Genomic DNA, 27749 nt, shown 5'->3' with positions numbered 1-27749 from the left:
AACTTCATTGCAGTGTTAATGTAAGCCTACTTGTGCCACTAAAGATTATTATTATTGAGGCGGGGCCTCCTGCGGCCCATGCTGCCCAACATCTCTTCAAACGACCAGCAACGCCTGTACACCATCACCGGCCTCCCCCTCCAGGTCCCTCCCTGGCCTGATGGGCAGTCAGGTCCTCAGGGTGTGAGGGGGGTAGGCCCCTGCACATGATCTGCTACCTCGAGCCTCTGTCCACTCTGCTGCTGCCGTCTTCTTTGGCATCTGGCCGCCTGAACTGCCAACGCCACCGTGAGGCAGCTGCTGAGGGGTCCACAATATTATCCATCATGTGATATCTGCAAGAAATTGGAGAGGGTGTGAGGCCGACGATCAGTTATGGCTTCCAGCCAAATCCCTCAAATCCACCAAACCTCCACCACCCTTACATTCCTTGCAGCACGGTAGCATTGTGGATAGCACAATTGCTTCACAGCTCCAGGGTCCCAGGTTCGATTCCGGCTTGGGTCACTGTCTGTGCGGAGTCTGCACATCCTCCTCGTGTGTGCGTGGGTTTCCTCCGGGTGCTCCGGTTTCCTCCCACAGCCCAAAGATGTGCAGGTTAGGTGGATTGGCCATGCTAAATTGCCCTTAGTGTCCAAAATTGCCCTTAGTGTTGGGTGGGGTTACTGGGTTATGGGGATAGGGTGGAGGTGTTGACCTTGGGTAGGGTGCTCTTTCCAAGAGCCGGTGCAGACTCGACGGGCCGAATGGCCTCCTTCTGCACTGTAAAAAATAAATAAAAATTCTATGATAATCTCTCAGGGTGCTATCCAACGAGCTGCTTGTGCTGGGGGACCCCATCCTGCACACGCACCCCAGGCCACAGCAGGGGCCCTTGGGCACCGGACGGCAGAACCCAGCCAGGAATGGCACTGGGACAGGGCTTGGGCATTGAGTACTTCATCGTAGTGAATCGTAATGAAGGCCGACATCAGTATCATTCCTGGTTGTTTCATACTTACATAAGAAAAATATATGTTTTAACATGAAAGTTTCAGCATGAGGGGAATGGGGTTGAAATAACTTCTGGCAAATACCTGTATTGCAGTTTTGAGAGCTCTGCAAATTCAACAAAAAAACCTGAATATTCAAACATAATTTAATTATTTCCAAAAGTAGAAAATAAAAGTGCACATATTTATTGGAAACCCAGGAAATGTAAAGTGGACAATTGCCAGAGTACGCCATCGCTGTTAAACACATCTCATTATAGATCAGAAGGAAACTACTGGAGTAGCAAGGTCAATCAAAGCACTTCAATCATCTGCTCATTAAGCAATTAAACATTAGTGGCTGATCAACAGAATGCTAACCTTAAATTTTGTGCTGATATTTTCCTCCAGAGGTGTCATTTGGGGTCATTGCGACAAGTAGCAGCCCTTTAAGAGCCACTGTCTTGACAGATCCCACGCCCTTGCCACCACCTCCTGGCCACTTGCGCAAAATGAAAGTTCCTTGGGCAAACCTTACTTGTGCCAAAGGCCATCTAAGTTAGGAGGCAGGAACTGCATCACAAAATTTGGCTGGGCCGCTGCTCTGAGGCAGCACCTACGCCATGGGACAGAACAGCCCTATTTCTTTGCTCTTTCCACAGAGGATCTGGGTGCCTTGGTACATGAGTCAGAAAAGAGTTAGTACAGCAGGTACACGTTGGGGAATGTTGTTACAGCTGTACACGGCATTGGTGAGACTGCAGCTGGAATACAGGGTCAGTTTTAGTCTCCTTACTTAAGAAAGGATAACTGCATTGGCAGCAGTTCAGAGAAGGTTCACTGGACTAATTCAGGGTAATTATATGAAGAAAGATTAAGTTGGTGGCGCCTAATATGCCCATTGGAGTTTAGATGAATGAGCGCTAATCTGATTGAAACATGTAGGCCGCGATTCAGTGGCCCCGTTGCACCCGGCACAAATCCAGGCACTATGGGGGAATCATGTGCGATCCCAAAATTGGGCTCTGCGCTCGGCACCAAGTTGATCGGGAGTCAACCAACTCGCTCAACCCAACGTGAATTGAATCTCGCCCTCGCTGGCCGAAATCCAGATCTGCATTGTTCAATGAGCAGTACAGCTCATTTAGGTAGCTGCACGGTGGATTCACCTGGTGCCCAGGAGTCAAAGGCCATGCCTCAGAGAACTTTCCAGGGCGCTGTTTAGTACTGTTCCACATAAACGTTGACGCGTTGTATCGGCACCTGGGTTCCAGGCCATTGGAGAACCCTCGGTGGTCAGGAGCAGGGCAGGGTGACACCCTGGCACTCCCCCTGGCACCCATGTGTTGTGTTCTGTGATATAACCATTGTAATGATGTACACAGAATATGTAGTTGTTTAACTATAGAGGTGATTTATTAACAAGCACGTGGAAAAGATAACTAATGAACTATAATACAGATGATAACGACTAAATGAATTCAGTGAATTCTCCTGGAGCTACTCTAAGTGTGATTATCTTCTTGTATGACTTACTACCAACTGGTGGGTGGCCCAAGTCACGTGATGAATCTCTGGCGCAACCTGCTGGTCGGAGGTCGTGCCGATAACTATATGCACTGTTAGACAACTATATGCGTTAATGTGTACATGCATATCACCCCACCAAGCACCTTGGCACTGCCAGCCTGGCACCCTGTCAGTGTCATCTGGGCACCCTGGTAGTGCCACCTTGGCACTGCGGGCAATGCCATGGTACAAATCTGGCAATGCCAGGGTGTCAGGCTGGCACTGCCAGGGGTCAAGTCCGGGCCATCCTTGCCAGGTAGAGGGTGGGTGAAGGGGTTCCCAGGGCCCTCCTCAAGGTTGGGGGGATGAGGGGGCCACAGGAAAGCGGGTGGGCCTCAAAGGGGGGGTGAAAAGATTAGGGCAGCCGATCAAAATGGCGCCCTGCGAGAAAATCCTTCCAAGTGCGACCTCGGTGGAGAGAATCTCCCCGAGGCCCCCAAAAATGTCAAAGTGCTGTTCAATGGCGCGGTCGTTCACAGCGCTGCAGACGCCGAGAAACACCCCGCTAAGCGCCCCATTCAGCGGAATTTAACTTGAGTCCGGTGAATCGTGCCCATAGTTCCATCGTGCAGAAAGAGGCCAATCCACTTAACTTGCATTTCTTTGGACTGTGAGAGGAAACCGGAGCAGCCGGCGGAAACTCATGCAGACAAGTGCAGACTCCGCACAGACAGTGACCCAAGGCCGGAATTGAACCCAGGTCCCTGGCGCTGTGAGACAGCAGTGCTAACCACTGTGCCACCGCGTGCCGTTCCTCAGGGGGCTTGACAGGGTAAATTATGAGGAAATGTTTCTCCTTGTAGAAAGAGACTGGAACTAGGGGACACAGTTTAAGAATCCCACTGAAGACTGAAATGAGAGGACATCGCTCTCAGTGGGTGGTTAGTCTCTTCCCCAGAGAGCAAAGAATTCTGGGTCCTTGAGTATATTCAAGGCTGAGCAAGATAGATTATTGATCAAGGGAGCCACGAGTTCGGGGGGTGGGGGGGGGGGCTAAAAACTTGTATTAGTTAAAAAAGTGGAGTTCAGGCCACAATCAGATTTTAACCAGTGGCGGAGCAGGGCTTGAGGGGCCAAAAGGCCTACACCTACTCCTAATCCTTGTGTCCTTGTGTTTGAAATTCTTCCCTCAGCTTTTCAACACAGGGCTAACCCATTATAGTTTCAAATAGGTTAATACCTGCACTGCAATGGCAGGTAGAGGAATGCTGTGTACATGTGAGAGGCACTTGTCCATAATGTCACCAACAGTCATTTCCTGGCAGCACTTTTCCGTACGTGAGCAAGCAAAGGTATCGCTGTGGTTACGGGCGACGTGACGTTCACCACTAACGGCTTGAGTACAGTGCAGGGCAGGCTTGAGCTCAGTTCAAATGGAAGGCTACAGGGCTCTAATTTTAGATTCCGTACAAGAAGGTTTTTTTTTCAGATTCTTTTTTGTCTGCAGCCCCTTTTCACAGCTGCGGTGGTTTGACAGTTGACTCAAATTTTAATTATGTTTTCTTTATAATCGTTGGTGAGACGCAGTCGACTGTAAGGAGATAATTAGAGCAATTTAAAACAAGACAATAGAGTGGAGGGAAATAAAGAGCAGTTTCTGCGAGGGAAATGTGATTATGTGGACAAGGTACCATCTTATTTTTCTCAAATGGAGTTGTGTGGGGGGAACTTGGCTGATTTATAGTATTTCATTGTTTTCGGAACGGTACAAAGTTAGGGTTAGGCGGCACTGCCATTGATATCTGCCCAAGCCCTGACATGAGAAGACACTCCCACACGTTGAACGCAGGCAGAATCAATTGTATCGCCTCTCACCCGAAGGAGGTGTTTAATCAGAAGCCAGTGTAAGTCAGCGAGAGTGAACAGGGTTTGGAGCGAGTTAGGACATGGGCAGCCACGTTCTGGCTGACCTCAAGTTTAGGGAGGGTAGAATGTGGGAGACCAGCCAGTGTGTGCATTCGAATCGTCAGGGCTATCAGTAACAAAGGAAGCAATGAGGGTTTCGGTAATAAATGAGCTGGGGCTGTTGCTCTCTTTTGTGTGTCTCTTAATTTGGCTCTGTTTAATTACGTTTGCTCAAGAGTCGCCAGGTATCTTTCGACACCGCCACAAGGTTCAGAACCGAGTACCGATCAAAGACTCGATACACCAGTTAGTAAGTTCAAAAGCAATGCTCATTTATTTATACACAGTCAAATCTACTCATGCATAAACTCTACAAACTAAACTACCACTATTACTAAAGCCTATACTTAGCTTTGGGTGCCCACTCAGTCAGAGGAACAATGGCCGTTGCTCAGTTCTGAGGCTGCTGGGTTGAGCTGTTTACAGGGTAGCAACTAGGAGCGTCTATCTCGTAGCGTGCGTTGACTTGGAACTTACTTGGTCTAGTGTAGCTACTAGGCTGGTCTCTCTTCGCTGAGAGCCAAGGCCAAAGAAGAAAGATTCTCCCTTGGGGAATACCTTTTATAACCAAGAGGGCTTCGCGCGCTTTTGGGCAGGCCTTAAACTTGGCCTCAACTAATTGGGCCTTTCCCAATCATTCGTATCGATCTTCCTCCAATAGAGGGATGGGTTCCCTGATCGCTGGGTGTGTCCTCGGTGGCCGTTGGTTTGCTTTGTTTGAGTCTCCTCTGGCGTCGGGATGTCTGCCTTGACATTGTTTATCTAAATGTTTCCCTTTTGTCCCTGGAGATGGCTCATTAGTATGTAGATGGCTTAGCAGTTTCTGTCCTGTCTGAGAGCTAAGGTTCTAATCAACAAACAGATCTTGCACCTGCTTGTTTCTCAGTATTGTCCAATTTTCCCTGCATTCTTTGCAAGTGTCCATTTTGTAATCGGGGTGTGGCCATCCCAGATGGCTACAGGGCAGAGGGGAGTGAGGTGATGGAACGAAGGTCGAAATAGATGGATTTGGGATGGCACCCATGTGTGGCCTCAAAGCTCATTTCAGCATCACTTCCAACACCAAGGATGCAAACAGTCTGGAGAGGGATGGAATTGGTAGCTGGAGCGGGATTTTGTGGCCGGGGGACTGTGATGGGATTTTGCGTGCCCCCCCCCCCCCCCCCCCCCCTCCCACCCTTCCCGGCAGCGAGATTTTCGGCGAAGGGGGCAGCTTGCCATTGACTGCCGATGATACCGTAGGATCATAAAATCCCTACAATGCAAAAGGAGGCTATTCGGCCCATTGAGTCTGCACCAACCCTCCGAAAGAGCACCCTACCCAGCATCCTGCACTATTCCCAGAACCTCACCCAAGCTTTCGATACCAAGGGCCAATTCCTGCCTTCCTGTCCCGCCGATATCTATGTCAATTAACGTGGCTCACCTGTCCCACCGCTGGGGAACCTCCAACAGGGGGTCACCTTTGGTGGGACCAGAAGGTCCGGCTGGCGGGAAAGGCTGGAAAAGCCCGCCCGATGGCTTCGATCTTCCTGATATTTATTTGGAGAAAATTTCTGACCATCCATTAATCTGACGATTTCGAGATTGTGGATTGGTGGAGAAGTTAGTGGTGAGGTAGAGCTGGGTGTAGCCAGTGTACAAATGTAAATTGACACTGTGATCTCCAGTAGTGTCGCCAACAGTCAGCATAGAATCCATAGAATCCCTACAGTGCAGAAGATGGCCATTTAGCCTGGCCAATCCACCTAACCTTCACATCTTTGGACTGTGGGTGGAAACTGGAGCACTCGGAGGAAACTCACACAGCCATGGGGAGAACGTGTAAACTCCCCACAGACAGTCACCCAAGGCTGAAATTGAACCCAGGTCCCTGGCGACAATGGAGAGGTGAGTCTCATTGTCAACAGGAGCCTGTATAGGCATGAGGGGTGATAAGAAAGAAACTAGAGAAAGATACAAGTGTAGGCTGGACAGGGGAACTTTAGAGGAAGTTTGCTCTGGTGGGTGAGGAGAAGGGAAGTCATATAGACTCTCATACAATATGGACAATGTTCTGGAGGTACCTATAACATGGAAGTCCAACATTGCAAATCAATAGACATCCTTAAGCAGGAAAGGACTGGCATGAGAAATCAGTGGTGAGATTCTCCATTGGCTGACGGTGAAATCACGAAACGTGATTGGGTGGAGAATACGTTCCGACGCCAAAATCGCGGCGGGTGCCGATTTGACACCTAGTCGCAATTCTCCGTCACCTCAACAGCGGCGTCAATGCGGTCCGGAAGGCATGGACACTAAACACATGTCATTAGCGGGCCTGACCCTGTATTCTCCGGGGCCTCTGCCATTCTCCGCCTCCGATGGGCCAAGTTTCCAACGGTGTGGTTCACTTGTGCTTTTAAAAATCGTGAAACTGGCGTCATGGCTGATGACGGAGAGAGAGCGGGGGTAGGACACAGAGGCACGGCTTTGGGCTGCCACGCTGGACACTGGCTGGGCTGGCTGGGGTGGGGGGGCACTGAGAGGACTGGGGTGAGGAGAGGTGACGGGGAACAAGCCGAGTGGCCGGGTGACCCCGCACGGGACTGAGGTGGTGTTCAGCCATGGGCTACCATTGCCGCGGCCCGCAAGGCAGCCATCTTGCTGTCCACCACACTGACCACTCAGATTGGCCCCTGGTTCTGCAGAATGACACTGGCTGTATGGGTGACCCCACCCCTGCACCCCACCCTCTGCCATATCCCTCCCCCAACCTGGCCCCCACCCACCGGCAGGCATCAGGCGGCCCACCCAAGGGCAATTCCTACAGGCGGGAGCCGTGGAACGTACCCCTGACAATGGCAGAGCCAGCCTATGGTACCCCGGCAGCAGGGACAGGTGCCAGGGCCAGAGGTCCCCACGATGCCGGACAACGATGGTCCCAGGGCTGTGGAGATGAGGGGTGGGGGGGGACGTGTGGGAGTGGAACCCGCAGTGCCAACCAGGGCCACTATGTAGCCCAGTAGACCTGGTTGGGGATGGGGGGGACGCAACTTCCACATGTCAGCCTTTCATTCCCTGCAGATAATGGATATTGGAATTCAACCAGCAATGGTGGCCTTCCTGCTGGTGGCCGTAGCCCTGGGGTATGCCCTGTGGCTGTACGAGCGGGCGCTGCTCAAGGAGGCGGAAGCTGCAGGAGCAGAGTGCAGCAGAGAAACAGGTGGCATCTGCCCAGGATGGAGAGCAAGACGCCCAACAAACCGAGGAAGAGGTGCCAAGGAGGTACCGAATGAGGCCTTGTGTGCACCGGCAGCGCCTGTCATTCGAGGACCTGCCGGACCGGGCATGCCGTCAAAGATGCCGGCTGAGCAGGAAGACGATGCGACATATCTGCCAGATGATGGCACAGTTGGCACTGCTCTGGGGGGGGGGACCCGCTCCCAGTGGCCGTCAAGGTGACGATCACCCTGAACCATTATGCGACGGGGTCCTTCCAGGCGCCGAGTGGGTACCTGTCTGGGATCTCTCAGACCTCGTTGCACAGGTGTATCCGCGCCGTCACGGAGGCCCTATATGTTCAAGCGGCTCAACACATCCATTTCAATGTGGACCGAGCCCATTAGACTGCCCAGGCAGCGGGGTTCATCGCCATCGATGGGTTGCCCCGGGTCCAGGGGGTGATGCATGTCCACCTACGAGCAACTGCAGGTGACCGGCCGCTCTACACCAACCAAAAGGGGTTCCACTCGATGAACGTGCAACTCACATGTGAGCATCAACTGTGCATCAGGCACGTTTGCCCCCGATAACTGGGCACTGTGCACGACGCCTTCATCCTGGCACACTCGAAGATTTTTGACATGCTCGAGACGCCCCCCCCGGCTGGGGGGCTGGCTCCTGGGTGACAGGGGTTATCCACTGCAGTCGTGGCTGATGACACCTATCCGGAGCCCACAGACCGACCTGGAGACCCGCTACAATGACGCCTGTACAGCGACCAGGGATGTGATTGAGCAGTGCTTCGGCCTCCTGAAGATACGTTCAGTTGACTGGACCCTTTTGGATGGATCCTCCAGTATGACGCTGAGAGGGATGCACTCATCGTACAGCAGAGGGTGACGTGCTGGAGGAGGAGGAGGAATGCCAGGCTCCGTCCAACAAGGAGATGCGGGGGAGGATGAGTAGGACGTGGGGCCCAGGCAGGCACGGGAGGCGGTACGACATGTGCACCAGGGCCATGGCGCACGGGACGCTCTGATCACCTCCAGATTCACCAAGTGGGGGGGAGGAAATGGCCAGAGGCACGAACACCGCATCCCACCCCGACACCCCTCACTCCCTCCCCGTCCACCTCCCTGCCTGCAACTCCCTCTGTGATACATACCTGCCACACTACAGGGTACAGGCCCTGGGTTGGCAGTAACAGCGGGTCTGGTCTATGAGATGGAAGATGATGACAACCTGCTCTGCGATGAGCTCTGGTGCTTCGTATCATATGACACCATCTGACTCCTGCCCACGGTAGCACTTTCTACCGTCCACCTGGGTGATCCCTGTATGCAAACTTGCCATTCCATCACACGGTCCCATCGCATGTCCCTAGTGTGATGGTGGTGCGACGGATGGTCAGGGGGGTGAGGAGCGCATGCCACCCACAACATCCACCCATTTTTCACACCCCCTCCTTGCACCCCCTGTGTGGCCAGCCCAGACGAGCCCACCCCTCACACCCATCTGACTGAGCACGGAGACAGATTGTAACAATGGTAACAGGTGTTTAATGTGACAACGTATATACAGATTTGTGCCCTAGCCCCGATTACTAAACTGTGCCCTGCACCCGTGCCAACTTAACTAGTATCTAACTTTCTGGCCTTACGGGCCCTAACGCTACGTCTAGGTGGATCCCCAGACGGTACAGCAGGAGTAGAGGTGGCCTGCTGTGATTCCCGCCCTGTGACCTGGGTCCCTGTTGGTGGGTGTCTTCTGGGACGACCAGGCCTGGATGGGCTCGGCTGCTACTCAGGTGTCCCAGGTGGCATGGTGCCACCCTTCTCTGCCGGCTGCCCACCAGATGCACCAGGAACAGGAGGGGGGGAGTCCGAGGTGCTGCGGTGTTCCGGTATCTCCCCTGCCAGAGTCACCGGCACGGGCCCCATCACCTCCTCGCCCGATGACCCCTGGGCTACTCCATGGGATGGGGGTGTGAACGCAGCGACCCCCTGAGGCTCAACCACCACCTGGCGCTCCAGTCCTGGAGGCCCTCTCTGGTCTCGATCAAGATCTGCATGCTCGCGGCCATGGGGCACAGGGAGTGGACCATCTCCGTCTGGACTGTGCCACCACCTTTTGTGTCTGTGTCACATTAGCCTGTGACTGGGACTGGGACACTTCCCTCTGCGTCTGTGCCAGCCCCTGCACAGAATGCCCCCGGCCTTGGGCATGCTGACCCATAACACAGAGAGTGGTGGGTGTGTGGAATGCACGGCCAGCAGAGGTGGTGGAGTCAGAGTCATTAGGGACATTTAAGCGACTCTTGGACAGGCACATGGACAGCAGTAAATTTGAAGGGGTGTAAGTTAGGTTGATCTTAGATTAGGATAAATGGTTGGCACAACATCGTGGGCCGAAGGGCCCGTACTGTGCTGTACTGTTTTTTGTTCTGTGTTCTATAACCGAAACCGTCTTCCCCCCACAATGCCTCCACCGCGGATGCAACCCATGCAGTGTTGGCCTGGGTGGAACGCATGCTCGGCACCACCTCCTGCTCGCGGTTGGACTCCTCCAACTGCACCTGCAGGTACTGGATGCTCGCCGACCACCCCTCATGTAGTCCCTGGCTCTGTGACTGCATCTCCACCATTGATGGGACTGTCCGTTCCAGAAGCCCCGAAACCCATCTGGTAGGCAGCTAGCCCCTGGGGTCGGCCTACTCTCCGACTGTCTGCACCCTCGGGTGTTCCTACCTCCACCTGCTGTACCAGAGCAGCTGTGTGGTGCGCACCAGAGAATGTCCCAGGAGCCTCTTTACTAAAGTGTCCAACCAGGTGAGTGTCTCTGAGATAAGGGTTTTGGAGGCAGCTGTGATGGAAAGTCAGTGCCATCCTCCGATTCAGGCTCCGGGGTCTCCTGAATCTTGGGTCAAGGGTTGCCATCTGAGCCGTTATCCTTGTCGCTGCTCATTTCATGGGGGGGGGTGCTCTGGCTGTGGCACTGGCTCGGGGCAGGGGACACTGGGTGGACCCACCCCATCTCCGGCAGGTCCTGTAAGATACAAGACAAGACGCATCATTAGACCGCACACCAGGGGTTGGTATCAGTGATGGTGTAGGGTGAAGGTGCTGTGGGGGTGAGGGTGGTGTGGCATGGCATTGGGGGGAGGGGTGGTTGACACACGTATCACGGGGAACCGCATATCGGCAGCGTCTCACTTCCTCACCCGTGGCCAACCCCATCCCGGTGACCTCCCTTTCCTCCGGCCCACCGACCACCGTCCAAGGCCCTCTGATCCGCCATGGTTAGGGGCCGCAGGCGAGGCGGTTCCCCTCCTGTCTTCTCCCGCTCCCAGTGGTTGTGGGCGGCTTGCTCCTGGGGGCAGGGGAGGTGGGGTAGGGGGGTAAACAGAAAACGACAGTATTAGACAGTCTGACACATGCAGCACAGAGGGTGGATAGCTGGTGGCCTTAGTGGCCAGGGCACCCTGCCATGGTGGCCGGCATGTGGGACTTTGGCCACCCTCCGGGTGGGGCGGTGGGGTTATGGGTGTGTGGGACGGGGGTGAGTGCCAGGGGACAGTGCTGCCGACTCACCCTGGCTGACCTGAGGAGGACGTGCAGATTTTTCTGGCACTACTGGCCGGTCCGGACGGTGTGGCCCACGGTGCTCACGGCCTCTACTACGGCGAATGTCAGCGGCTGGCAGCCTTCTTCCTGGGCCAGGGTACAGGATCATCCGCCTCTCCCCCCTGGTGTCCAGGAGGGTCTCAAGCTCTGCGTCCGTGAAACGAGGGTTAGCTGGGATGGTGTGTGTGGGGAGTGAAGTGTGTATGTGCGGCTGCAGCTTGCCAGCCTCCCGAGTGTCAATCACAAAACCTGCGAATCCAGCACCGTTTCGCATTAGAATAGATTGTGTTTCACGTGGTGTCGGTGCTGGCCCCTTAACAGTCGCTGAATCAGCCCAGGTCCGGCGCTGGTTTCGCTGTCAAGGAGCTCCACGAATCCTGCGTCTGTAGCACAATCAATCACTCACGAGGCGGGATGAGATGAAGTCAATCGATGGCTTTATTACTTGTTCCCCAGCAGCTCGGTTACAGAATGCGGCTGCTGGGAGAACCGGGGTTCTTATACTCCGCCTTACTGGGTGGAGCCAGTAAGCGGCAGATCCAATCAGGACCCTGTGTCTGTCCACCAATAGCCTCTCGGCATCACTGGGTACCGTAATACCCCTAATACATACCACCACAGCTCCGACGTCAAGTCTCAGAAACGTTGAATCCCGTCCCGGATCACTGAAGAAAAGTACAACTCAGAACTGAAGCTTGTGTTTGGGTTTCCTCCCACACGTCCCGAAAGACGTGCTTGTTAGAGGAATTGTACTTTCTGAATTCTCCCTCTGTGTACCCGAACAGGTGCCGGAGTGTGGCGACTAGGGGATTTTCACAGTAACTTCATTGCAGTGTTAATGTAAGCCTACTTGTGGCACGAATAAAAATTATTATAGATTATTATTAAATGCATTGTGTATCAATTTACTCATTAAAATCAGCAAGTTATTTTTGTGAGGGCCACGAAGAATCCAGCATGAGTTTCAAGGATACAAAGAAATAACATTTATTTACAATAACGTATATACACAACAGCAGCAACCTCGCTTGCTGCTTACTCCTTCCTGGCTGGTTCCAAACTGGCCAGCTTTATTTATACAGGGAGTCTGCTAATGATTTCTCCGCCCCCCTCATTGGGGAAGCTCATACTCCCACAGGATTGTGGGATTGTCATTAGTCCCCAGCCAATGGTAAGCAGGCAGGTTATAGCATCCCTCCCCCCCAAAGTCCAAGGAATCCACTGAAGACCCTGGCGAAGGAGGGCGTCGGACTCGTTTTGCCGCAGGCCGGACGCCATTTGCATGAGGCGCTGAATCGGGCAGCGTGTAACGAGACGGAGACCGGCACTTCCGTGATGAACGGCATAATGGTTGTACATCCACGGCCCGTGGGCCCGAGGATTCCCCCTCTGATACATCCTGTGCCTCCATCTCGGAGTCAGAGTCTGCTGCCTCTGTCATCTCGGTGTCTCTATCTCCGCGCGGTTCTGTAACGACCTGCGCAGGCTTTGAGTGAGGCACCAGAGGAAGATTGTGAGGACTACTTTCCACTGTCTCTGGTCTCTGCGGCTGTAGAAATGAGCTCCGGGGTCGGGGAATCTTTGGAAGGGATAGTCTTCTGGGCCGAACGTGGTCTACATGTTTGTGCTGGAGACGACCCTGGGCTTGCACCTGGTAAGATATAGGGCCCGTTTGGCGAAAGATTACGCCAGGGACCCACTGGGCACCACCTGCAAAATTGCGAACGAACACTGGGTCACCGGGTGCAAACTGCCGAATCGGCCGATGCCGAGAAAAACCCTGTCCCTGCCGTTCTTGTGTGCGGCGTACTTTTGCTCCAATGTCCGGGAAAACCATACTAAGGCGGGTGCGAAATCCCCGGCCCATTACGAGTTCTGCGGGAGCTACCCCAGTCACCGCATGGGGGGTGGTACTATACAAAAACAAAAAGCGAGCCAGTCTCGTGGCAATTGACCCGGAAGACTGCTTCTTTAGGCCTCGTTTGAATGTCTGCACTGCGCGCTCCGCCAACCCATTTGAAGCCGGGTGGTAAGGGGCAGTGCGGATACGGCGTACGCCGCTCATCTTCATGAACCTCGCAAACTCCTCACTTGTGAACGGGAGTGCCGTTATCCGTGACCAGCACCTCGGGGAGGCCATGTGTACTAAAAGACAAACGCATCTTTTCAATTGTTGCGCAGGACGTTGTCCCCTGCATCTTATGCACCTCTAGCCATTTAGACTGGGCATCGATTAATAAAAGGAACATGGATCCTTGAAAAGGGCCGGCGAAATCCGCATTCAAGCGCGCCCAAGGTTGCCCTGGCCATACCCAGTGATGTAGGGGCTGAAACATCTGATGCTCCTGACAAATGGAGCAGTTTTGGGCCACCTTCTCAATGTCGGTGTCGAGGCCTGGCCACCAAACATAACTCCGGGCCAACATTTTCATTTTGGTCACACCTGGATGCCCATTGTGCAAGTCTCTTAGTATAGCTCCTGTCCTTTTTCCGGGACAATCACACGCGTCTCCCACAAGAGGATGCCGTCTTCCACGCTGAATTCTGACAGCTTGGAGGAAAATGCCCGCAACTCGCCTGGGAGCTGTCTATGCTGCCCACCATACAGGGCTATGTGCCGAACCTTTGACAGGACTGGCTCCGTCTGGGTCCACTCACGGATCTGTGATGCCGTGACAGGCAAGGTGTCCATAAAATTTAGGGTTGCAACCACCTCACCGGTCGTGGGGGTCGACATGGGGCCGGTCGATAAAGGCAATCCATGCGGAAGCAATGGGCGGTATTGGCTTATCCTCTCTGAAAAGTCCCAGCAGAGGCTTATGATCAGTCACGATAGTGAAGTGGCGGCCATACATGTACTGGTGGAAACATTTCACCGCAAAGACCACTGCCAGGCCCTCCTTCTCGATCTGCGCGTACTTTTTTCCGCTGCAGTCAATGTGCGGGAGGCGAAAGCTATCGGCCGCTCGGCTCCGTTCTCCATCTTGTGGGACAGGACGGCCCCAATACCATACGGGGATGCATCACATGGGACGACCAAAGGCTTTCCAGGCTCATAGTGGGTTAGTAACCCAGATGACGGCAATTGTTGTTTTACCCGCCGGAAAGCGGTTTCTTGCGGCTGACCCCAAACCCAGGTGTGATTTTTCTTTAGCATAAGATGCAACGGGGCCAGCGTAGTTGCCAGATTGGGGAGGAACTTCCCGTAATAGTTTATGAGACCGAGAAAAGAACGAAGATGCAAAATATCAGCCTGGGCGGGGGCCTTTGAATCGCACACACCTTCTCTGCGACAGGGTGCAAACCTTCGCGGTCCACCCAATAACCCAGGTAGACTACTTTCTTTGCCTGAAATACATACTTTGTGCGACGTAAACGGACTCCAGCCTCCGAAAAGCGTCTAAGGACAGCCTCCAGATTTTCCAAATGTTCCTGCTCCGACGTCCCTGTGAGCAAAACATCATCTAAGTAGACAGCGACACGCGGTAAACCTCTCAAAATGCCCTCCATAACGCGTTGAAAAATAGCGCAGGCAGAGGATACTCCAAAGGGCAAACGTGTATATTCATACAGGCCCCGGTGTGTATTAATCGTTACATATGGTCGGGAGGCAGGGTCCAGCTCCAACTCTAGGTAGGCGTGACTCATATCTAATTTTGTGAACGAGTGTCCACCTGCAAGCCTTGCGTAGAGATCCTCTATGCGAGGCATTGGATATCGGTTGAGTCACAAAGCCGTATTCACTGTACGTTTATAGTCACCGCACAAGCGAACTGTGGCATCTGGCTTCATTACAGGTACAACTGGTGCTGCCCAGTCAGCTAAACGGATGGACCTGAGAATACCCAAAGTTTCCAAACGAGTGAGCTCCCCTTCTACCTTCTCGAGCAAGGCATAAGGCACCGGGCGCGCCCGGAAGTAGCGCGGCGTGGCTCCTGGTTCGACTTGGATACAGGCTCCGGTCCCTTTTATTTTCCTCAAACCGGGCTGGAATACATCTGGGTATCGTCCTAGCACCTCAGTCAACCCTCCAGAAACTGTTTGGAGGATGTGCTGCCATTGCAAGCACAAATGGCGCAACCAGTCCTGACCCAACAGGCTGGGCTCATGGCCGCACACCACGATAAGTGGGAAACGCCCCTCCTGACGTCCATAAACACAGGGGTCATCGTAGTTCCTGCAATGTCCAATGGTTCCCCCGTGTAGGTGGCCAATTGTCATTAGCCCCCAGCCAATGGTAAGCAGGCAGGTTATAACAGTTATAAATGATAATTTCAACAGCTTATTGGTTACTTAGTTTTCCTCATCTTGTGTTAGTTCCATTGTCACTAATCAGTAACAGTCATATTGCAGATCAGATCATTGTCTGCTGAACATTTTTATATCTTTGTTATGTTTAGGAACTTTTCTGTAATTAATCAGTCTTGGGACTGTTCCTAGACAATCTTAGGGAGAACCTAAAGTATGTAACAGCTTATCCTATCTGAGATCTATCAAAATCTGGTTCTCATTGTTAACTTTAGCCAAACACGAAGAGGCACATGGACATGTCGAACCAGAGAAGGTCAGGATAGATTTTCTTCCAACCATCATGACCATTGTGCCTCATTCAAATTCTTGAGCTGATTGTTTTTAGCATCCCAGGTTAGAATGAGTTGCTTGCAGTAGCGGACATAAGGAGGCCCATATTTGATGATTGGTCAGACCATTTTAAGACCAATGGCTAAAGATTAGCTCCATTTGCTCTGCTTCAAAGCAGTGTCTCATCTCCAAATGGGCCTGCAGCACCATGGGTTGCGATCTGCATGACCCGTGCAAACTCCTCATTGTTATCATCGAAGAAACCTATGATCCCTGTGGAAATCAACCAACAAAATAACCCAATTTACCCAACTGACTCCAATGAAAACCCAATGGACAAGATTTCACCTTTTCATAACTTGTACCATAATAGTCAAAACAAAATCAACATCATTTTAAATGGGCAAATCACAGTAATGTGAAAGATCAATTTCACATTAGGTAGCAACATAAAAACTCATTAGACAGTCCAATCAGTATATATTGCACCCAGACATTTCCGCCATACAATCTCCAAGACTCTGACCTTCTGCAGGTAGTATTGCAGCTCTTTTGCTTCAAATATTTAGCCACTGAATTTCATCCAACAGCAGTTCCCAATGAGATAGATATATTTCTGATTTTAAAAATGGGATAAAGGGATATGGGGAACAGGTAGAGAGGTGAATTTGAGACCAGGACTGTCATGATATTCAAACACACACATCATGATAGACACACCAACAGACAAATCAGAACACACAACACCACAACCAATGACAGAAAGATATAAAAGCACAGACATGACCCCCGGTGGTCAGTAATAGCTGCAGAGGAGAACCAGGACACATCTATTGCCAAACACACTCAGGGAGACAGCACGTGCAGAGTATCCAGAACGAACTGTATTATAAGAGTTATAATAAAATAGAGTTGTACCACATACAACTGTGTTGGCTCATCTGTGCACCAGAGCACCCAACACCACATGGTACAGGAGTGGATCGATACCTGCCGGCATACCTCCGTGTACACAGACAACCAGCAGTGCCCAGGCATGATGTACGAGCTCCCGGTTCCGCAGGCGCTCCAGTGCCACGGCGACCTCCGCGAAAACTGGCGGCGATTCCGGCAAAATTTCGAATTGTTCCTGGTGGCAGCTGAACTCAAAGACCTGGATGATAAGGAAAAAATTGAATTTCTCCTCACCGTCGCCGGTGCAAGGGCAAGAGAAATATTCAGAAGGTTCAGGTTCTTCAGGAGGCAGCAAAGGTACGATTACCAGGCAGTCCTGGGCAAATTCTCCAAGTACTGTGAAGAATACGCAATCCAATGGGCACATAAAGGTAAGAAAAGCTGCAGTACTCACCTCGTGGCTGGGATCCCGGAGCCCGAATTCCCAGAGGCCGAAATCCCGGGCCTGAGAAAAGGCTGGGTCGAGGTCGGCGGCCATCTTGCTAAAGGTATAACGCTAGCACAGTTGCGCGAGAAGTGCGCAGAACCGGAAGTTTCGTTTGCGCATGCGCGAGATGCTGCGCATGCGCAGTCAAGAAAACGGCCATCGGTAAAGGAACAGCGATCTGAGCATGCGCAGTCGCTTCCTACGTGCTACATACCGAGCGTCAGGATGTCAGAGGCCCCAGACTGCACCAATTTAAAAGGGAAATGTCCCAAATCCAATTTAAAAGGGAAACGTCTCAAATCAAAAAAACAAAAATCTGTTAAAGCTGTAAAACAACCTTCCCTCACCTGGAATGACAGCACAGTGCCGCAAATTGACCCAGGAGATGAATTTGACCTCCGAAGAACCCTCCGACAAGCAGTTACCTACGCACAAGCCGATGATTCCGACCTTGAATACTTCGAAGACGATTTTTACAGTGTTTCCGGACCTCGCGAGCCCGATGATAGCTCCGTGGTCCTATATGACTATGACTCGGACGAACCTTTCGTGTTGCACATTGGCAACACAATGCCGCAAAATCCCAACTTCGGAGACCAGCAGTTAGTCAGTAATGACTCTTCAAACCTTGAGGGGAACATTAATTGCATTGAACCTATACACACTCCACTGATTATTGAGCAGAACATTGGAGCAAGAATCCTGAGGACACCGACATCGAGTAGCCAGACAACGAATTTAAAACCCACAGCAGTTTCAAGTGAACCAAGTGTGCTTTCCAATAATGGTGAAGATGCAGATAAGGTCGACCCGATTATCCATTGTACCACACTAACCCCAGTGATTAAGCAGTTATGTATGGGGAGTATAATGTGGGCAATTGAGAACAGTAAAAGAGAGACTGTGACCATGCCAGTCCCAGCAAAATCAGACCCAGAGACCATGGAGGCATGTACATTAAACAAAGTTACATATGAGGTACCTGAGAAGAAAAGTGAAACGGAATGTTCTTTGGAAAATGGTACAATGTCGATAGAAACATTGGATCCTATATTCGAGACCATACATATGGGAGAATTTGGGGGTAATAAACAAGGTTCTGCAATGTCTGGGGGAAGATTTAAAGTTCCAAAGAAGAAAAGCCCAAATGAAGGACAACGGCAAGACAATGACAGTCCACCGACATGGTGTGCACCACCAGATGAAAACTCTGACAATTTACCCAACCCTAGTGAACAGCAAGCTGCCAATGACGATCTATCCACGGGCTGTGAGACGAGCGACGACAGCATCCCACTTCCCATGCAAAAGGTGCAAGGTGACAGACCTCGCCTAGTGCGTACCGAGGCACTCGACGATCACGGTGGGACCACTGACGACTGCGGTGGCGGCGCACCGCTTCCACCCTCGATGGCTCGAGCCTCTCCACTGGTTGGTGCATTCCTGCATGTTCCGACTCCAGAAGTGCAGCTTCAGGGAATCTCAGCTGCCTCCAGTGAACCTGTTGGGACTCCGGACGGGGGGCATCGACGGAAGGCAGACCGGACTCCAGATGGGGAGCAGCCAAGCGCCGACTCTGATTTGCGCACGCCAGACCTTGCTCCGGACGGGCGGTGTCGCGGCCTCGGTGATGGCACGCTCAGGGTGACGGCAGATGCCACGGCGACAGGGAATGGATCGCGTGGCAGTCCCACTGGGTCGGCAGTGGCAACCAGCACCGGCGGTCCTAGATGGACACACCAATTCGCGCCATCGCCAGACGTTGATGCGAGCAACAATTCTCTCTCCAAGGCGACATGCTTCGACGTTTCTCTGCGGAGTCGCCCTTCCGGCACAGCAGGTGGCCGGAACCAGCGTACATGGTCTCGGCCAACTTCCACATCTGGCACAGTCATCGCCTTGCATGATATTAGTGATGGTGCTACTTCGATGGCAACGACCCATCGGCTACAAGATGCCGTCCACCACAAACATAAAAAGAAAACAGACTCCACCTTGTTCCTGGCATGCAGGGCGGATGGATTGGTGCGTAGGCGCAATCAGCGGGCTTTGTGCCGCCTTCCACGCTCGCAACTGCACCGTACGCACACGCCGGATCCTCCACTGGTTCCCAAGGATGACTTCGTGAAGATGCCACGGATCATGCCCCTTCCATCGCCACCAGAACCAAACCACAGCCAGGGCACCACTAACAAAGATGTTGAATGTTATATTTGCACGAATGAAAAAACCAAGCACTGCACGAAGCACAACAAATGGTAAAGTAGAGACTTCGGCAACAGCATCACCTCCAACAGTCCAAGGTGAACCAGTGTGACCCCAAATCTCCACAGCTGAACCGGCTTGAGGACCAGCCCATTCTTGAGGGGGTCACCCATTAGACTGGACTTATAACGCTGTTCATACGTTCAAAAAGTCAAACACTTCTGTATTATAACCTGTTGTTGTTTATTGTTCCAGATATCGTCTGACCGGACCAATGTTCAAGTTTTTTTTTCTTTCGCATCCAAGTTTTGTTATGGTACAACCTTGTTAGTGTGACGCACCCGACATCGCCCCATGTAAATAGTTACGTCATAAACACACGCTGTACACAACACACACACACACTCTTAGATGCACTCACGACACAATTATATTTATAACCACGTAGGCACTTATCTTTGTAAAAAGGGGGGATGTCATGATATTCAAACACACACATCATGACAAATCAGAACACACAACACCACAACCAATGACAGAAAGATATAAAAGCACAGACACGACCCCCGGTGGTCAGTAATAGCTGCAGAGGAGAACCAGGACACATCTATTGCCAAACACACTCAGGGAGACAGCACGTGCAGAGTATCCAGAACGAACTGTATTATAAGAGTTATAATAAAATAGAGTTGTACCACATACAACTGTGTTGGCTCATCTGTGCACCAGAGCACCCAACACCACAAGGACGAGGTCAGCCTGGTCCTGGTTTGAATGTTGGAGCAGGATCGAAGGGCCGTATTTACGACTTCTGCTCCTAATTCCCATGTTCCTATATAAGCAGATTTCCACAGGTAAAATCTTCAATCCAATGGCGTACTTCTCCAGGATCTCCTCAGCTCTGCGCATGGCAATCCTTATGGAATGGATCCACCTTTAACTGAACCCTCAGTGACCAGCCTGCTGAATCCGGGCAGTCAATTACTTTTAGTGACTGGAATAGCTTCAGCAACCGTGTATTTGCATATTGACAGTGTGGTGTTGGGTGCTCTGACACACAGATGAGCCAACACAGTTGCATATGGTACAACGCTTCTTTATTTAAACTTACTATTTACAGTTTGGTCTTTGCACTCTGCACGTGGGGGGTTCCCTGCTTGTGGTGTTTTAACAGCTCTTTCTTGTTCCCTTCTCCCCAGACCTACTGACCACCAGGTGTCGTGCTCGTGCTTTTTATGTGGTTGGTGTTCTTGTCTGTGATTGGTTGTGGTGTTGTGTACTCTGATTTGCCTGTTAGTGTGTCCATCATGATGTGTGTGTTTGAATATCATGACATCCCGCCTTTTTACAAAGATATGTGCCTACGTGGTGATAAATATGATCGTGTCGTGAGTGCATCTAGGAGTGTGTGTGTGTCGTGTGCAGCATGTGCATATGACGGAACTATGTACATGGGGCGATGTCGGGTGCGTCACATGAACCAAGTTGTACCATAACATAACATAAATGCGAACGAGAGAAGAAGAAAAAAAAAAAACTTGAACAGTTGTCCAGTCAGACGACATCTGGAACGATAAACAACAACAGGTTATCATGTAAAATTGTGCAACTTGTTAAACATATGAACGGTATTATAAGTCCAGTCTAATGGGCTTGCGACGAGTTCGGGTTGACCGCCTCAAGGGTGGCACACCACTCATCGGCTGGATTGATGGCATTGACCTTGTTGACATCAATGACGGAAACTCGGAAGGCATCCTGGTCATCTGCATCACTTAACTGGAAGTCTTGATGCGTGGGCTGGACGGTCCTGACTCGTCTGCGAGGTTGTCGAGGATGCGCCGGATCCATGGGTTGAGCCGAACGACAGTGGGCTGCGTAGTGGCCCATCGTGCCACATCTGTGGCACTGTCGGTTTTTTGCAGGACATTGCCCTTTTAAATGTAGAGCTCCACAATTGCCGCACGTCATGACGTCACGGCGTTCGTTGCGCCACTGCGCATGCGCAGTGCGATCTTGCGGTGGGCGCGCCTGCGCAGTGCGTCCCTCGTTGTGGCCGTTATTTTTGGCGCGCACCTGCGCGGGAGACCGCGAAAAGCGCGGGAAGCGGCCGCTGTCGTCCGGGCCGTGGGTCGGGAAGTAATCGACGGCCTGGATGCGTTCGACGTTGTGGGCGGCCTGGCTTGCCAATTCGACGGCTGGGGACCCCCTCCGTGCCAACTCGGACGCCTGAAATCGGGCAAAACAGCAGGTAGCATTTTCATGGAGGACACAGGCTTCCACAGCAGACGCTAAGGTGAGGCTTTTCATTTTAAGAAGCTGCTGGCGTAGGCCACTAGAGGCAACGCCAAAAACAATCTGGTCCCTGATCATGGACTCTGTGATGGTGCTGTAACCGCAGGACTGCGCTAGAATCCGGAGGTGCGTCAAAAAGGGTTGAAAAAGCTCCTCCTTACCTTGCAGGCGTTGCTGAAAGAGGTATCTTTCAAAACTTTCATTTACTTCAACTTGAAAGTGCTGGTCCAGTTTGAGGATGACTGTGTCATATTTGGCTTGGTTTTCGCCTTCTTCGAACACCAGTGAGTTGAAGACGTCGGTTGCGTGCGGACCTGCGTAGAAGAGGAGCATTGCAATCTTCGAGTCATCCGAGACATTCTGTTTTTCGGTGGCACGGATGTACAGGTCAAATCGCTGCCTGTAGAGCTTCCAGTTGGTACCTAGGTTCCCCGTGACTTGCATCGGCTGCGGTTTGCCGGTGTGGTCCATGTCCAGAATGGCAGGTTAGTAGGCAGGTATCGATCCACTCCTGTACCATGTGGTGTTGGGTGCTCTGACACACAGATGAGCCAACACAGTTGCATATGGTACAACGCTTCTTTATTTAAACTTACTATTTACAGTTTGGTCTTTGCACTCTGCACGTGGGGGGTTCCCTGCTTGTGGTGTTTTAACAGCTCTTTCTTGTTCCCTTCTCCCCAGACCTACTGACCACCAGGTGTCGTGCTCGTGCTTTTTATGTGGTTGGTGTTCTTGTCTGTGATTGGTTGTGGTGTTGTGTACTCTGATTTGCCTGTTAGTGTGTCCATCATGATGTGTGTGTTTGAATATCATGACAGACAGTTCTTGGATTCACCCTTCGTTTTGTTCAGTCTGCTTGCACTGCATCACTTGGCCAATCTGAGCTTGGTTAATCCTGTGTCTTTGACTAGTTTTAATCAGTTTCAGTTTCCCCAGAAACCTGAAGTTTATGTTTCCCTTTCAGTTAAGGTCTGATTGAAATAAAAACAAGCTTTGAAGCCAGGATCAATGCATCCAACAGAACTTCCAACAAGTCATCTATTCAGTCACACCAGTGTGCACATGTTCCCTCACTGGTCCCGCAAACTATAGATTTTATCGCATGGCTCACACCACTAACTGCCCCTGGGTATTTCGGGTAATCTATCTGGTGCCTCTGTAAAGCAGCTCTACATGAAATCATTTTTAACCCTATTTCTTTTTTCTGCCATCTATTTCTCATTAGATTGTCAGTGTCATTAGATAGTGGGCAGCACGGTAGCACAGTGGTTAGCACTATTGCTTCACACAGCCAGGGTCCTAGGTTCAATTCCCGGCTCGGGTCACTGTCTGTGCCGAGTCTGCACGTTCTCCCCGTGTCTGCGTGGATTTCCTCCGGGTGCTCCGGTTTCCTCCCACAAGTCCCGATAACGTGCTGCTCGGTATTTTGGACATTCTGAATTTGCCCTCCGTGTACCCGAACAGGTGCCGGAGTGTGGCGACTGGGGGATTTTCACAGTAACTTCATTGCAGTGTTAATGGATTGGATTGGATTTGTTTATTGTCACATGTACCGAGGTACAGTGAAAAGTATTTTTCTGCGAACAGCTCCAACAGATCATTTAGTACATTAAAAGAAAAGAAAAGAAAAAGAAAATACACAAGGTACACAATGCAAAAAAAAGGAGACCTTGGGATCGTTTTAACTTCATCAGCAGAAAAGCAATGGGGCCATATGGAATATTACACGCTGCCTGATATTATTCTGTCAGTTTAGTTGAGAGGAAATTTGAGTAGGTGTAAAAGCAGCATTGTACCCAATCCTGTCAGTTTCTCAACAGGTAGGTGAGGTGTTGATTGTGCGTTTGTGTCAAATGTTGTGGCAAGATCTGTAGATGGGTTTTCTCATGGGATTCCCTTTTTACATTTTGGAGGAAGACGGGGATCAATGGATTGCTGCCAGGCAGATTAAGTTACACTGGAGCTGATGCCTGCCTGTGCCTGGCACCTTCACATCCACAAATATAGGGACAAGTGAAATAATTTCAACTTGTCAAAGACATGTTGCCTTGCGGAGATTCTAATGTACAAGGCAGACGATGACAAGAGCTGTGACATAAATGCCGAATTGTCCTACACCAATTTGCTCTACACGGAAGACTAGGCCCAAGGCCACAAGTGCCCTTAGCTATAATGCTTTTGGGTCAGTTTTGTAGCTCCACATAGAAGTGAAAAAATTTATGTAGGGCTGGATTCTCCAGTCCCTCAGCTGTGTCTTTCTCGGCAGCGTGCCGCTCGCTGACGGCGGGATACTCCCTTCCCACGACTTTTAAATGGGATTTCGAATTGAAGTGCGGCACGGTGGCGCATCGGTTAGCACTGCTGCTTGTGGCGCTGAGGACCCGGGTTCGATCCTGGCCCCTGGTCACTGTCCGTGTGGAGTTTGCACATTCTTCCCCGTGTTTGCGTGGGTTTCGCCCCCACAACCCAAAGACTTATAGGGTAGGTGGATTGGCCACGCTAAATTGCCTCTTAATTGGAAAAAAATAATTGGGTACTTAATTTTTAAAAAAAGGGGTTTCCCAATTGAATCCACCCCACGCCGCTGGGATACCCATAGGAGGGGCTGCACTGCCAGCAGGAAAAGAGAATCCCAACGGCCGGACAATTCCGGCGGAAGGCTTTATTTACTTAAGTATTGGACTAACTACATTAGCGATGAAAGAGCTGTGCAATCGTACAGAGTGGATTTATGAAGGTTCAGAGGTTACAGGTTATGACCCTCTTTTCTCCTATGCACAATGCCACTACTATCATTAATTGGAAAAAAATCCAGTCTATGAATGTTCACGTCCTCTGTGACCATTAGCACCAGATTACACAAATCAATACTCATTTTAATGGCAGCAGTAATGATGCCGCTATTTGAAGAAGTGCATTGGGTAACCGATATTAGACTCAAAAAGGAAAGTAGCAAGGCACTGCCTGGGCGACCAAGGATACTCTTTGCATCTTTGGCTCTGACATCTCTTCAGTGTCCAAGGCAACCGTCTGAAAATAAACATAACAAAGTGCAGTTAGAGTAATCACAACACTGGTACATTGAACAGTGCTAAAGGTGCCTCAGTGGGTCCTGCAATGCAGCCAAGCAATATAACATGGACTGCCCGAGTCTGCAGCATGCTGCACTATTGCCCTACAAAGGGGCATCATAGAAGGCTTGGGAAGTAAAGCTTTCAGCTACAACAAGGGAGAACCGATACAGATTCAGACTGGGGAAAGGAACCAGTTATATGAGCCATTCAGAAAACTCTGCCAGACATGTCCTTCTCACTTGGAAATGTGCTAACTGCATTAACAGTTCAGCCTGAGTCAGCTCCGGACCCTCCATGGATATCTCTTCTCTACAGCAGCCTTTTCTCAATGGTAGCCCTCGCACATCTGAGTCATACCAACACATAAGCAGACGAATTAGGACCAGAAATTGGCCATTTGGCCCCTCGAGCCTGCTCTGCCAATCAATACGATCATAGCTGATTGAATTTTAACCTCAACTTCATGGGCGAAATTCTCCGTTATCGGCGGAAAGTCCGCCGATCGGCGCAAAAAACGGCGCAAATCCCACTTGCGTTACGTCATAAAAATGGGTCGATAGTCTCCGGCCCGAAATGGGCTAGCAGCGACGTAACGGGATCCGCGCTTGCGCAGTGGATCACGCCGTGCAGCGTCATACGCGCTGCACGGCGTGACGGCTCATAAGGCCGCGCAGCTCCCCCCCACCCGACCGGAACACCCGACCGCAACACCCGACTGGATGGCTGGCCGTCGCTCAGCCCCGAGGTTCGAGTCACGCGATGTGGAGGCGCTCCTGGACGCGGTGGAGCAGAGGAGGGACGCCCTGTATCCCGGGCACGGCCGCAGAGTTGCCCCACGCCACAGCCGGCGTCTGTGGAGGGAAGTGGCAGAGGCCGTCACCGCTGTGGCCCTGACACCACGGACAGGCACCCAGTGCCACAAGAAGGTGAACGACCTCGTCAGAGCAGGCAGGGTGAGCCTCCCCCATATCCCCCATATCCCCCCCTCCCCCATATCCCCCCTCCCCCATATCCCCCATATCCCCCCTCCCCATATCCCCCTCCCCATATCCCCCCCTCTCCCATATCGCCCCCTCCCCCATATCCCCCCTCCCCCATATCCACCAATTCCCCGCCTCCCCCATATCCCCCCTCCCCCATATCCCCCATATCCCCCCTCCCCCATATCCCCCCTCCCCCATATCCCCCATATCCCCCCTTCCCCATATCCCCCATATCCCCCTCCCCCATATCCCCCCTCCCCCATATCCCCCATATCCCCCCTCCCCCATATCCCCCCTCCCCCATATCCCCCCTCCCCCATATCCCCCATATCCCCCCTCCCCCATATCCCCCCTCCCCCATATCCCCCCTCCCCATATCCCCCATATCCCCCCCTCCCCATATCCCCCCTCCCCCATATCCCCCATATTCCCCCTCCCCATATCCCCCCTCCCCATATCCCCCCTTCCCCATATCCCCCTCCCCCATATCCCCCCTCCCCCACATCCCCCATATCCCCCCCTCCCCCATATCCCCCATATCCCCAAGTGAATCCAGCCCTAACCTTAATGGCGTGCATTCATATACCTGCCTAACACTGTTGCCTTTTACCCCTGCCACCACCCCCCCCCCCACAGGAGAAGCGCGCACACAACAATAGGGAGCATGTGAGGACTGGAGGAGGGCCCGCTGATGAGAGACCACTGATCGTACACGAGGAAAGGGCCCTGGAACTGGCTGTCGGACCTGAGGACCGGGAGGTTGCTGATGCAGAGGTCGGGGGCCCACCAGCAAGTGAGCCACCGAGACAGCCCGTCCCCATATCCCCCCTCCCCTATATCCCCATCCCCCGTATCACCTGATCACTGCCTGATGTCTAACCATGCATGCTTCATTGTGTATCGCAGGACCAAACGTCCAGGGACCCATCCCCGCAGATGCACACCGCCCGCAGGATGCCCCTCGGAGATCACGGGAGACTGAGAGACCCGGACCCTCCAGCATGCGACGCCCGCAGGATGCCCCTCGGAGACCACGGGAGACGGAGAGACCCGGACCCTCCAGCATGCGACGCCCGCAGGATGCCCCTCGGAGACCACTGGAGACGGAGAGACCCGGACCCTCCAGCATGCGACGCCCGCAGGATGCCCCTCGCACACCACGGGAGACGGAGAGACCTGGAGCAACAGGGAGACGACACCCCCGTCACGTGCGGGAGCGACCACCCAGCGATGAGGGGGGCAGCCACAGGCCCCCGTCATCCGAGCCAGGACACCACTACCCAGGACACAACTACCCAGGACACCACTACCCAGGACACCACTACCCAGGACACCACTACCCAGGACACCCCTACCCGGGACAGCACTACCCGGGACAGGACTACCCAGGAAGACGAAATACCGGACAGTGACTCAGAGTGGATGGGTGGAGACGAACCCCCACCCCAAAGTGCCATGGACTCAGAGTGGGACGAAGAGCACGACACAACGCCACTGCTGTCACCAACACCCTCCACCATCGCAGAAACACTCACCACGGTTGGGCACTTTAGTGATGAGGCATCTGGTACACTCACTGGTGCGCACAACACAGCCGTCCCGGTACAGCAGGTGGAGGTAGGTGCAGCAGAGGGACCGGGCGGTCGGAGGGCAGCCCAGGCCAAGCGAACATCTGCCGCCCAGATGGATCCCGGGTTCCTGCAGTTACCACACCCACACATAGATCCGATGCAACCACCGACCCGGAGACGAGCGAAGAGGGTGACGGGCGGCTTGCGGCGGCTGCGGTCGCAGGTGGAGGAGTCCACTCGCGTCCAGGAGCTGGGACTGGTCCCGGTCATGCGTGCCACCCAGGCTGACACCGCACGGGTGGCGTCCGCGGTGGAGGCAATGGTTGCGACGGTGTCAGACATGGGGAACGGTTTGCGAGGCCTGGGGCCTTCCGTGCAGGCGGC

Source organism: Scyliorhinus torazame, chromosome 8 (assembly GCF_047496885.1).
Source record: "Scyliorhinus torazame isolate Kashiwa2021f chromosome 8, sScyTor2.1, whole genome shotgun sequence".
NCBI lineage: Eukaryota > Metazoa > Chordata > Chondrichthyes > Carcharhiniformes > Scyliorhinidae > Scyliorhinus > Scyliorhinus torazame.
This window is presented reverse-complemented; position numbering follows the sequence as displayed.